The following is a 12,711-nucleotide window of genomic DNA, read 5'->3' on the forward strand; positions in this document are numbered from 1 at the left end:
ATAACATACTCATTCAAAATCGGTTAAAAACATAGAGAACCAGGCTTGTGGACACAGCAGAGAAAGGAGAGGGTGGGATGAATTGAGAGAGCAGCATTGAAACATGTATATTACCATATGTAAAACAGCTAGTGGGAATTTGCTGTATGATGCTGGGAGCTCAGCCCGGTGCTCTGTGACAACCTAAAGGGGTGGGATAGGGTAGGAGGTGGGAGAGGACATCTATATACCTATGGCTGATTCACATTTGATGTATGGCAGAAACTAACACAACATTGTAAATTATTCTCCAATTACAAATAAATGGTTGTTGTTCAGTCATTAAGTTATATCTGACTCTGCGACTGCACGGACTGCAGCACACCAGGCTTCCCTGTTCTTTACCATCTCCCAGACTTTGCTCAAACTCATGTCCATTGAGTTGGTGATGCCATCCAATCATCTCATCCTCTGTCCTCCCCTTCTCCTGCCCTCAATCTTTCCCAGCATCAGGGTCTTTTCCAATGAGTGGACTTTTCACATCAGGTGGCCCAAATATTGGAGCTTCAGCTTCAGTCCTTCCAATGAATATTCAGGGTTGATTTCCATTAGGATTGACTGATTTGTTCTCTTTGCAGTCCAAGGGACTCTCAAGAGTCTTCTCCAGCACCGCAATTTCAAAGCATCAGTAAAATAAAATAAAAGTAAATAATAATGCAAATCCTTTGCTTAGCAAGAAGCTGGGCAAAGGCAGGCAGCAGCCCCAGCCATTAGACTCCTTCCTGTCCACGGGAGCACTGGGCTTTCCTTGTGGCTCAGCTGGTAAAGAATCCATCCGCAATAATGCGGGAGAACTGGGTTCAATCCCTGGGTTGGGAAGATCCCCTGGAGAAGGGAAAGGCGACCCACTCCAGTATTCTGGCCTGGAGAATTCCATGGGGTCGCAAAGAGTCAGACACAACTGAGCGACTTTCACTTCACTCACTGCCTATGGGAGCACTGGAGTATGTCAGCTGATGCCAGACCCTCCTTCAGGCTGCAGGCCCAGCTCCTCCAGGCTCCCACCAGGCTGTACCTCTCACCATATCAACAGCAGCATCTAGTGTTTGAACTACGAAGCGGACCTGAGCATAGCAATTCTCTTCCACTAAGAGACCAGATCTTCTGCATTTCTCATCCGTCCACCTGCTCATTCACTCACTGGTTCACGGCACATCTGCTTTGTGCCAACCCCTCTGCTCAGACCTGGGACACATCTGTCTATGAAGGCAGTGGGTCTGAGGGTCAGCAAGGGAGCGGCCCCCAGCTCTATCCTGTGGGGGCAGGTGTCAGGGAAACTTCCTGGAGGAGGTGACCATCCAGCCTGAGGGACACCGGACAGTCTGTGTGGGGCTCTGATGGGGGGGGTGACAGGAGGCTGGACTGTGGCCTGGAGAGGGGTGGGCAAGGTATATCACCCGCAGGTGAGGGGACTAAAGTTCTAGAAAGCTCTGAGGCTGCTCCGAGGGAAGGAGGGAGTGGAGCCAGGGTCAGGGGCTCCTCCTGTGGAGCAGCTCCAAGGGGAATGCAAACGGCAAACAGCTTCCTGGTCACCCAGTTGTAGCCTAAGGGATTAGGGAATATGGTTGGTAACTGTGCCCACGAACCACCACACTAAAGCAAGCTGTCAGGAACACGGGGACCTTGGACCAAGTATGTATGTAGGAGCTCTCCATACTATGTTCAGGAATCTTTCAAAACTCTGAAACCATTTTACAATGTTAAAGTTCGTTTAATAAACTACCCTGGATATTCACATACACACTGCTCCCCCCAGCTCTCTGCTCCACTCGGCTGCCCTCTGTCCCAGGTCACCTGCCCACGTGGGCTCACCTGCCCAGGCCACACCCTCTACCTGGACCGCACTGGCCTCCCCAGCGCCCAGAAAATCCGAGGGGCCAGAACTGGGCTCCCCACGTGGCTCCCGGGGCTCCCGGGGCACGGGCTGCCCACTCCCTCCCTCCGCCGGCCCAGCTCCTTCATGGGGTCCACCTGGGCTCCTGACCAGGTGCGCAGGACGGCCCACACCCAGTTGTCCTTTCGGAGCCTCGGGGAGCCGGGAGCGGCGCGGGTGGGTCTCAGGTGAGCAGGGGAAGGGGTGCCGCGTCGGGGGCGGTGATGGGGGGAGGGGTACCTCGGGGGGCGGTGATGTAGGAGGAGGGCGGTCAGCCCAGGAGTTGCCCGGGTCGGGGGAAGGCGGTGCTCCCACCTGGTGCCGCCCTCAGCCCCGCCCCATCCCCGAGGCCGCTGGAGTCCCGGTTGATTGTCCGGGAGGGAGCCGGGTCGCGCTCTGCAGCTTCGGGCAGAGAGCGGTGAGTCTAGGGTCTCCCGTTATGAGGTGGCCTCCCTCTCCCCACGCCTGGGTTCAGGCTGTGTAGACGGAGCAGGTGCGGTGCGGATGTGGTCCGGGTTGTTGGACGCGTCGGGCTGTGTAGACGCCCTCGGGGAGTGTGAATGAGGCCTTGCTTTGTAGACGTGGCCGGGGGCCCTGTGTTTTTCCCGATCCTGAGGGCTCCCTGTCCCCAATGGCCGCTCTCCTGCCTTCCCACCATTAGTTCGGCTAAACCCGCATGGGGGGTGTGGGTGGATGGGGCGGCAGAAAACGGGGTTGGGGAGCAGAGACCGGGAGGTCTCCAGGGGTTTGGGGAGGGTTCCTCTGCTCGCCTCCCTGTGGCTTCTTTCAGCCAGTCCCTTGCTAGGGCGTGAAAAACCGACCAGGATTTGGGGTGGGGTGCTCACAAGGCCTGGGTTTCGAATGGGGTTGTAGTCAGTTACCTGCAGCACGTGTGGTGTGTAAGCATAATTGTGTGGTCTCAAGCGTGGGGTTGCCTGTGGCTGTGTGGGGTGGTGTTATTGCCTGTACGTTGTGTGACCGCGGGTGTGCGTGGCCGTGTGACTGCACTGTGAGATCCTGTATGATTTTGTGGGTGGTTGTGTGTGTGGACCCCTTTTCCAGTTTGCTTGTCTGGGAAGTGCGGACGGAGTCCGTGGGACCCCCCAGGATGCCACGTGTAGCCCTCCTGTCCCACCAAATAGCCAGTCAGGTGTTCTGATTCATTGTGATCTGATCAGGTAAAGAGTCTGCCTGCAATACGGGAGACCTAGGTTCTATACCTAGGTTGGGAAGATCCCCTGGAGAAGGAAATGGCAACCTGCTCCAGTATTCTTGCCTAGAAAATCCCATGGATGGAGGAGCCTGGGGGGCTACAGTTCATGGGGTTGCAAAGTCGGACATGACTGAGCGACTTCACTCTCCTAATTGTTGCTACTGATGCGACTGCAGTGAGGGACTAGGGGGCGGACCCCACAAGCCACCGGAGAGGAGATGTGTGTGTTCAAGGCAGGATTCTCAAAGTTCAGAGTGTAAAGTGTGGAACGGGAAGAGCCTCAGAGGGAGGCAAGCTGGGTTGCCTTTGGTTAAGTCTGGGCACCCCACTCGGCACAGGATTCGTGGAGAAAGGTCTGTTCCTGGTACCACAGACATGGGTGGCAGGAAAGAGACCCTGGGGGGAGCCCACAGGCACGCACAGGGGAGTGTGTCCTTCCTGAAGGAGGATGTGAAGGTCTGGGCATCTGCTTCCATCCGTGGAGCCCAGGAAAGAGGAAGAAACCAGCGGCAGGGAGGCAGGAAGCACCTGTGGGTCTGTGGCTGGCTCCAGAGGAGCTGGGGCCTGGACCCAGTCACTTCCCCCTCTTACCATCTCTCTTTCTGCCCTGGGGAATGGTTTAGAGCTCTTGGTCCCTGTCCCCACGGCTCACCTGCTCTACCTGGCTGCAGGGTCCTGGGAAGCCATGCCCATTTCGTGATGGAGACCCACAGACAGGGTGGGGGACATTCCTGAATTCCAAGAACTCTGTGTGTGTGTGGGCAGGGGGTGGGCGAAGGAGACAGAGACACCTAGAGAGACAAAGAGACAGAGACAGAGATATGGAGAGGCAGAGATAGAGACAGATACAAAGAGGGAGAGAAAGAGGGAGTGAATGACAGAGACAGACAGGAGCTGTCTCTTGAAGCCGCAATGTCTTCATCTGTAAAGTGGGGATAATCCTGCTGGCCCCCTCTCCGTGGGGGTGCTGGGAGACTGAATTAATTGACTTGAGGCTGTGAGCCGCACACAGATCTTAGGCGCTACCTTTCTGCTCCTGGCTGCTTTTCTTTGCTCATAAGCACATCCCACGGATGTAACAGTGGGACCAGGGGAACAGCTGTTCCCCCATTATCCCCATATTCATATCCCACTGAATATGCGTGGCTCTCGAGTAAAGCAGAGGATAACATGTCCCGGGTGGCTGGCTCATGTCTACATCAGGCTTTGCTGTTTTCTCCACTTTACCTCTATTAACTAAGAAAGGTGATTTCAGAATCCTGTTCATTGCAAAGACGGCAGTGTCCTGGTACACCCTTCACCCAGTGCCTCCTAGTGTTCAAACCTTGCGTTGCCAGAGCCTAGAGATCAACACTAAGAAAACTGGCCTTAGGGGCCATCCTTGAGCTTCCCAGGTGGCGCTCGTGGTAAAGTACCTGCCTGCCAGTGCAGGAGATGTAAAAGACGTGGGTTTGATCCCGTGGAGGATAGCGTGGCAGTCCATTCCAGTATTCTTGCCTGGAGAATCCCGTGGACAGAGGAGCCTGGCCGGCTATATAGTCCATAGGGTCGCAGAGTCAGACGCGACTGAAGAGACTTATTATGCGTGCCTTGATGGACCAGGGGGTAAGACTGCACTCCCACTGCAGGGTGTATGGGTTCGATCCCTGGTTGGGGAACTAAGATCCTACAGGCTGTACAGTGTGGCCAAAAGACAAAAAGAGAAAAAGAAATTGACATTAAACATAAACACTTGCAATCAATTTTGCCTAGATTTCCCTGTTTTTTGCACTAATGACCTTTTTCTGTTCTGGTACTTAATCTGAGATTTCCCGCTGCACTGAGAACCTGTACTTTTTTTAACTATACAAGTCACAAGTGATTGGAAGTTTCTTTTTTTCATGTACATGTCTGTATCTATTTCCCTGGGTATCGCCCATGTTTATCAGCTTCTTGCCTCAACTGCCTCCCTCCACCCACAGGCTCTCTGACTCCCCTTTCCTCTGTGCACATTAAAAAGCTACAAAAACATGAGATATCATCACCGCAAATAGTTCTCTCACAAACACCTCTTCCTATGAAAACCTAACAAAAAGTCCACAGACAAAAAGGAAAAAAAAAAAAGACCAAGCTTATTAAATTTCCTAAAGGCTTGCTGAGTGATTGATTTCATGAGGTTGGGGCAATGCGGGAGGGGCAGTGTCCTGGCTGGACGTGAGCCTGAAGAGTGGAGCCGGGTGGGGAGAAACAGGAGAGGTAGCAATGCAGATGAGAGAAGCCTGTTGTATAGATCAGCGCTGGCTGCCGTGGAGGCAAAGAGGGAAAAGCAATGGGATGGAAGACTGTCTTGGATGAGTGGCAAGAAAAAAAAGTTACACAGAGAGGTGGGCAAAGAGTTGAGAGTGGAGAGGGGAAGAAATGTAGGAATCCGGGAGCAAAGCTGGGGTGAGGTTTGGGTTTTTGCTGAAGTTGGTTTTTTTTTTTAATTTTTATTTTTTGGCTGCACCACAGGGCATGTGGGATTTTAGTTCCCTGACCAGGGATTGAACCTACACCTCCTGCATTAGAAGGGCAGAGCCCTAACCACTGGACCACCAGGGAAATCCCAAGGCTTTGCTAAGTTGATAGTTGACTCTGCTTGGAAAAAAGTGACCCTGAGCCCCTTATTTCCTCTTAGAGAGACTGAATTATGGTTTGAGCCGACGAGATATAATTGGCTGTTAAAGACAAGCAAGGAGGGACTTCCCTGGTGATGATCCAGTGGTTAAGACTCTGTGCTCCCAATGCAGGATGCCCGGGTTCCATTCCTGGTCAGGGACCTAGTTCTCACAGGCCAAACTAAAAATCCCACATACTTTAACTAAGACCTGGTGCAGCCAAATTTTAAAAAACTCACAAAATGAAGATTCAGGGCAGAATGGTGTGGAACACCAAGAATACAATGTGTGTTTCCTGAGAAGGAAACTGAAAGCCAGACAGAAAAGTCCTGGGCCTGGAGTCTTGTGTATCAGTTCTCATTTGCTCTGTAACAAATTCTCCCCGAGTTCACACATGAAGGCAAATGTTTATTACTCCAATTTCTCTGGGCAAGAATTAGGGAGTGCACTGGGGATTCTGACTGAGAGTCCCTCATAAGGTTGCTGTCTCTCAAGGGGACAGGGGTTGGAGCTTCCAGGAGGCCCCTCACGACTCCTCCCCAGCAGGACCTCCCACGGTGCTGCTTGAGCCTCCTTACTACATGGTGGCCAACTCCCCCAGGACAGGCAGGGGAGAGCCTCAGTGCCTTTTACGACCTACTCAGAGGTCTCAGGCCATTGCTTTTGGTTTTTTATTCATTAGGCATAAGTCAAGTCTAGTCCACGCTCTAAGGGAAGAGAATTGTTGTTCAGTCACTAAGTCATGTCTGACTCTTTGCAACCCCATGGACTGCAGCCCGCCAGGCTCCCTTGTCCTTCACTATCTCCTGGAGTTTGCTTAAATTCATGTCCATCGAGTCGATAATGGCATCCAACCATCTCATCCTGTGTTACCCCAACTCCTCCTGCCTTCAGTCTTTTCCAGCATCAAGGTCTTTCATAATGAGTCAGCTCTTCACATCAGGTGGCCCAAGTATTGGAGCTTCAGCATCAGTCCTTCCAATGAACATTCAGGGAAGAGATTTAGGCTCCACCAAAGAGAAGAGTGGCAAGAAATCTGTGGACCTCCTTTAGAACCACCTCCTCATGACCTTGGGCACGTGTCCCAGCTCCTGTGCCTCTGTTTCCTCTTCAGTCAGAGTACACTGGTCTTGTAGGGCGGTTGTGATCATAGGTTAGGTAACATGTGTAAATATCATTCAGTGCAATGCCTGCCACGTAGACTTCCTAGGTGGGCTTCCCAGGTATAGCCAGTGGTAAAGAACACATCTGCCAATGCAGGAGACACAGGGGACGAGGGTTCAATCCCTGGGTTGGGAAGATCTCCTGGAGTAGGAAATGGTAACCCATTCCAGTGTTCTCACGTGGGAAAGAGGAGCATAGCAGGCTACAGTGCATGGGGCTGCAAACTTCGACACAGCTGAGCGATTGAACACATACATCTATCTGCCATACATGCTTGTTGACTTACTGAAGGCATTTCCCCAGCATACTTCAGTTCTCTTGAGAAATGATATATCACCTGGAGCGATCAAACTAGAAGTCCCTGGCGCTCGAGGTCAGGGTGGAGGGTAGGATAACTTGCTTTTTTCGTACATATTGGGCTGTGCTTGTTCTCGTCCTGGCTCCCTTTCCAGTGCTCGGCCACTTCTTCCAAAGGGACTCCAGGTTCCACACCTCGGCAGATACCACCTTACCTTCTGCTGTCACTGGTGCAGTTTGGCACCCTGTGGGAGAAAACCTACACAGCAGGGGATGCAGAGGGGAGATGGAGGTAATGGCCTTGAGGGTGTAGACAAGCTCATTGGGTAGAAGGCACAGACCGTCCCTGGGGCAAGGCCATGTCTGTGTATTTGAGGAACAGCCAGGGGGCTGATGTGGCTGGAACAGGAGGAGGGAGCTCAGGACACACAGCAAAGAGTGTGTGAGGCGGGGTCATGAGGGGCTTATGCCCTGAGTGGGAGCCAGTGGAAGTCTAGGACACGGCCCGGGTCAGGTTTCAGCGGCCAGCCCTAGGACTAGGTCTGGGAGATCTCTGCTTAGCCCCGGGCAGAGGTGGTGCAGGTGGTAAAGAATCTGCCTGCCAAAGCAGGAGACATAAGAGACATGGGTTCAATCCCTGGGTTAGGAAGATCCCCTGGAGGAGGAAATGGCAACTCTCTCCAGTATTTTTGCCTAGAGAATCCCATGAACCAAGAAGTCTGGTAGGCTACAGTCCATGGGATCGCAAAGAGTTGAACACACATGAAGTGGCTTAGCACAGGCAGAGGTGGTGCAGGTGGCCGAATCCTAGGTGCATTTTTAAAATGTGACTTTTAGTGGGTCTTTTAAAAAATGTGGACCATTAACAAATTATTAATTTGGGGCTGTGCTGGGTCTTTGTTGCTGCGAGGGCTTTTCTCTAGTGGTGGTGAGTGGGTGCTACGCTCTAATTGTGGTATGTGGGCTTCTCATCGAGGTAGCTTCTCTTGTTGCAGGGCGCAGGCTCTGGGGCACACGGGCTTCAGTAGCTGCGGCTCCTGGGCTCTCGAGCACAGGACTGATTGTTGTGGTGCCTGGGCTTAGCTGCTGCAAGGCATGTGGGATCTTCCTGGATCAGGGATGGAACCCGAGTCTCCTGCATTGGCAGGCAGATTCTTTACCACTGAGCCACCAGGAAAGCCCTAATGTGAACCATTTTTAAAGTCTTTATGGAATTTGTTACAGTGTTGCTTCTGTTTTATGTTTTGCTTTTTGGCTGCCAGGCATGTGGCATCTTAGCTCCCCAACCAGGGATCAACCCTGAGGCCCCTGCATTGGAAGGGGGAGTCCTAACCACTGAATTGCCAGGGAAATCCCCCATGTGCATTTTTGGAGGAGGCACTAACAGCATGATCAGGCAGACTGGATGGAGGTTGCGAGAAAGGCCCCAGGAGGACCTCAGGCATTGGTGGTCTGAGTGATGTTGAGCATGGAGTTTTTGTCTGAGGCAGGGAAACATGGGAGGAACAGATATCCTTGGGGCCGAGAAGGGCTGTCAGTTGGGCGTGTGTCAGACTCAAGACATTTGTCAGTCACTGGCCTGTGGTAACAAACAGCCATCAGTTTGGCAGCTTGAGACGGCTCATGTCTATCATCTCCTGGTCTCTGTGGGTCAGGAGTCTGGGCATGGCTTAGCTGGGTTCCCTGCTCAGGGTCACACAAGGCTGTGGTCAGGAGGCTGTCTGGGCTGTGTTCTCATCTGAAGGCTGGATAGGGAAGGATCCACTTCCTAACTGGTGCAGGTGACCAAGGGTCTGGCTGGTGGGCACCCCCAGCTCCTAGAGGCACCCAGAGCTCCGCCCGACACAGGCTCTTCCAATAAGCTCACCCTTTCAGCAGGCCAGCCAGAAAGGTCTTCAGTCTGCTAAGATGGGCGTCTTATATGATATAATTTAGTCCTGACAGTGACATCACGTCTGCCATATCCTACGGCCATTTTTTTTTTTTTTTTTTTCTTTTTGACCATGCAGCTCGTGGGATCTGGTTCCCTGACCAGAGATTGAAACCAGACAGTGAAAGGGTGAAGCTCTAACCGTTGGACCACCAGGGAAGTCCCCACTTTGTTGCTGTTCAGTTGCTAAGATCTGTCTGACTTTTTGTGACCCCGTGAACTGCAGCACGCCAGGCTTCCCTGTCTTTCACTATCTCCTGGAGTTTGTTCAAGTTCATATCCATTGAATGGATGATGCTATTTAGCCATCTCATCCTCTGCCGCCCCATTGAATGGATGATGCTATTTAGCCATCTCATCCTCTGCCGCCCCCTTCTCCTCTTGCATTCAATCTTTCCCAGCATCAGAGTCTTTTCCAGTGAGTCAGCTGTCTGCATCAGGTGGCCAAAGTATTGGAGCTTCAGCATCAAGTCCTTCCAGTGAATATTCAGGGGTTGATTTCCTTTAGGATTGACTAGTTTAATCTCCTTGCAGTTCAAGGGACTCTCACGAGTCCCCATATCCTACTGCTAAGAAACTTAACACAGGTCCTGACCACACTCAAGGGGAGGTGATCACACAGGTGTGGGGGTCACCTCAGGTCACCTGGAAGGAGGTTCCAGAAGCTAACTCAAGTGGGGCATTCAGAAGATAATTCTGGCCTGGAGCTTGGAGATGTCAGGGTGTTATTAAAACCACAGACTGGATGGGATCACAGGGTAAGGTGCATATCTGCAGGTAGTCCGTGAAAATATTTATTTAATACTCTTTAAATGGTCTACCTTTTTCTTTTGATTTTTTAAAATAACAGCTGTATGGAGATATAATTCACATTTCATAAAGTTCACCAATGTTCAGTGGTTTTGGATATCTTCACAAATATATGCAACCACCCCCACAGTCAATTTTGGAACATTTTCTTTTTTAAAATTTTTTATTTATTTTTGTTTTTGGCTTTGACTTCATTGCTGTGTGGGCTTTTCTCTAGTTGTGGCGAGCAGGGGCTACACTTTAGCTGTGGTGCGAGGACTGGTCATTGGAATGACCTCTAGAGCGCAGTCTCGAAGAGTGCGGGGGCTCATTGTGGTGCACGGGCTTAGGTGCTCCGAGGCATGTGGGATCTTCCCAACCCAGGGATGGAACTTGTGTCTCCTGCGTTGGCAGGCAGATTCTCACCCATTGGACCACCAAGGAAGTCCCTAGAACATTTTCTTTTTTAATTTGTGAATCTACTTTTTAAACCTAAAAGCTTTTTGAAAATGAAAACTTGTTGCTGATGCACACAGACAGAAAACGAATAAGAGCGTGGAACTAAAAAACAAAATGACTGAGGAAAAAGTCAGACAGGGCTATTGGATTGTGACCATCCTCGAGGGCCCAGACTTGGGATGGTAAGCAGGACCCTCACCTTGGGCCCAAAGTTTAAGGGAATGCCAAGAAGCTCAAGATCAAGAGAAATGCTATCCCGGTGCAATAATGGACACACCCAGTGAATGCAAGAGAAAGCTTAAGAAGCAAAGATGATGCACAGAGGGCTGGGATGGGGAGGGAGAGAGAAAGGTGAGTGAGTGAGTGCAGTGTGGGAGCCTGCCTTTATGTAAAATGTTGCTGTTTGATTGGTCATGGATTTCTTGGTGTTAATTTTGAGTTTTGATTTCAGAAAATACTATTGATCTTTAAGGACTTCCCAGGTGGTGCTAGTGGTAAAGAACCCGCTTGCCAGTGCAGGAGATGAAGAGATGTGGGTTCAATCTGTGGGTGGGGAAGACCCCCTGGAGGAGGGCAAGGCAACCCACTCCAATATTCTTGCCTGGAGAATCCCCATGGACAGAAGAGCCTAGTGGGTGTAGTCCCTGTATGAAGTCACAAAGAGCTGGACATGACTGAGCATACACGTAGTTGATTCACAATGTCGTGTTAGTTGCAGGTGTACAGCAAAGTGACTCAGTTATAAATACACGTGTCCACTATGCTTTAGGTTCTGTTCCCATACAGGTCGTTACAGAGTATTAAATGGAGTTCTCTGTGCTGTACTGCTGCTGCTGCTAAGTCGCTTCAGTCGTATCCGACTCTGTGCGACCCCATAGACTGCAGCCCACCAGGCTCCGCCGTCCCTGGGATTCTCCAGTCAAGAGTACTGGGGTGGGTTTCCATTGTCTTCTCGGCTGTGCTGTACAGTAGGTCCTTCTTAGTTAATCTATTTCCGGTGTAGTCATGTGTGTATGTCAGTCCCTATTTGACGGAGGAGGTGATTGCTGGCCCCTGAGGCGGTTGTCTCATCACCCCACCCCCGCTCGGCCTGGCTCCTTCCCAGAGGCTCTGTACAGGAGGTTCACTCTCTCCACTCTTGTTGGAAACAGGCTCTGGCAGGCATTTGAGAGGCAGTGAGAACACACTGGCTTTACACTGAGCTACTTCGCGGCACATCGGGAGGCTGGAAATAGACACTGTTCCTGCCTCATTCACAAGGACAGCTCAGTTCTTGGGGTGCACTGGCTGAGTCCTTCTGTGTGTGTGCGCGTGTTCCATTGTGTCTGACTCTTTGTGACCCCATGGACTGTAGTCCACCAGGCTCCTTTATCCATGGGGTTCTCCAAGCAAAAATACTGGAGTGGGTTGCCGTGCCCTCCTCCAGGGGATCTTCCTGACCCAGAGATCAAACCCGCATCTCCTGCATTACCAAGAGCACCACCTGGAAAGCTCAAGCCCTTCCTTGGGAACCCCAAGATGGCTCCAGACCCTCCCTGGCACGTGAAGACAGAGGGGGAGTAGGGTGACCAAATGTCCTGATTTCCAGGTTCAATATGGAAGAGCCCCAGGGGACCTGGGGTGCTTTGTCACCCCATATTGGTCACCCCATCACTGCCTTGGCGGGGCAAGAGTTGGGCCGTGGGATGACGGTGGTGTATATTCCAGGGAGGGGGCTGATGCAGCTGTGGGCTCAGCTGGAGACCTGGGTGCTGAGCTTCACAGTTTGGATCTGCAGTCTCTATGTTCTGATAATAGATTCTACCCCTTTTTCCTTTTTTTTTTTAATTTCTTTTTTAAACTTTTTAATTTTATATTGGAGTCTAGATGCTTGACAATATTTGGCTCAGTGGTAAAGAATCCACTTGCCAATGCAAGAGACTTAGGAGACTCGGGTTCAATCTCTGGGTTGAGAAGATTTCCTGGAGGAGGAAATGGCAACCCACTTCAGTATTCTTGCCTGGGAAATCCCATGGACAGAGGAGCCTGGCGGGCTACAGTCCAGGGGGTTGCAAAAAGTCAGACATGACTGAACGACTGTCGCTAGTTGATTGAAATATTGTGTTAGTTTCAGGTGTACAGCAAAGTGATTCAGTTATACATATACCTATTCTTTCCTAAACGCTTTTTCCATTTAGGTTATTACATGATACTGAGTACAGTTCCCTGCACGCCACAGTAGGTCTTTGTTGGTTGTCCATTCTATTTTTTTAACGTGTGTCAATTTTTAAAATTGTACTAGAATTTATAATTTTATTTCTTTTTGGCTGGG

General features: G+C 51.1%; 1 protein-coding gene across 1 annotated transcript in view; it reads left to right on the forward strand.

Moving 5' to 3' along the window:
• The first annotated feature begins 2,261 nt into the window (after positions 1-2,261).
• The window catches only part of TMPRSS9 (transmembrane serine protease 9), a 57,035-nt gene continuing 46,585 nt past the window's right edge, over positions 2,262-12,711 (forward strand). Inside the window, exon 1 of the mRNA XM_027547133.1 lies at positions 2,262-2,330. The gene's annotated coding sequence lies outside the window, so the exon portion shown is untranslated. The remainder of the gene's footprint in view (positions 2,331-12,711) is intronic.

Source organism: Bos indicus x Bos taurus, chromosome 7, assembly GCF_003369695.1.
Source record: "Bos indicus x Bos taurus breed Angus x Brahman F1 hybrid chromosome 7, Bos_hybrid_MaternalHap_v2.0, whole genome shotgun sequence".
In the NCBI taxonomy this organism is placed as follows: domain Eukaryota; kingdom Metazoa; phylum Chordata; class Mammalia; order Artiodactyla; family Bovidae; genus Bos; species Bos indicus x Bos taurus.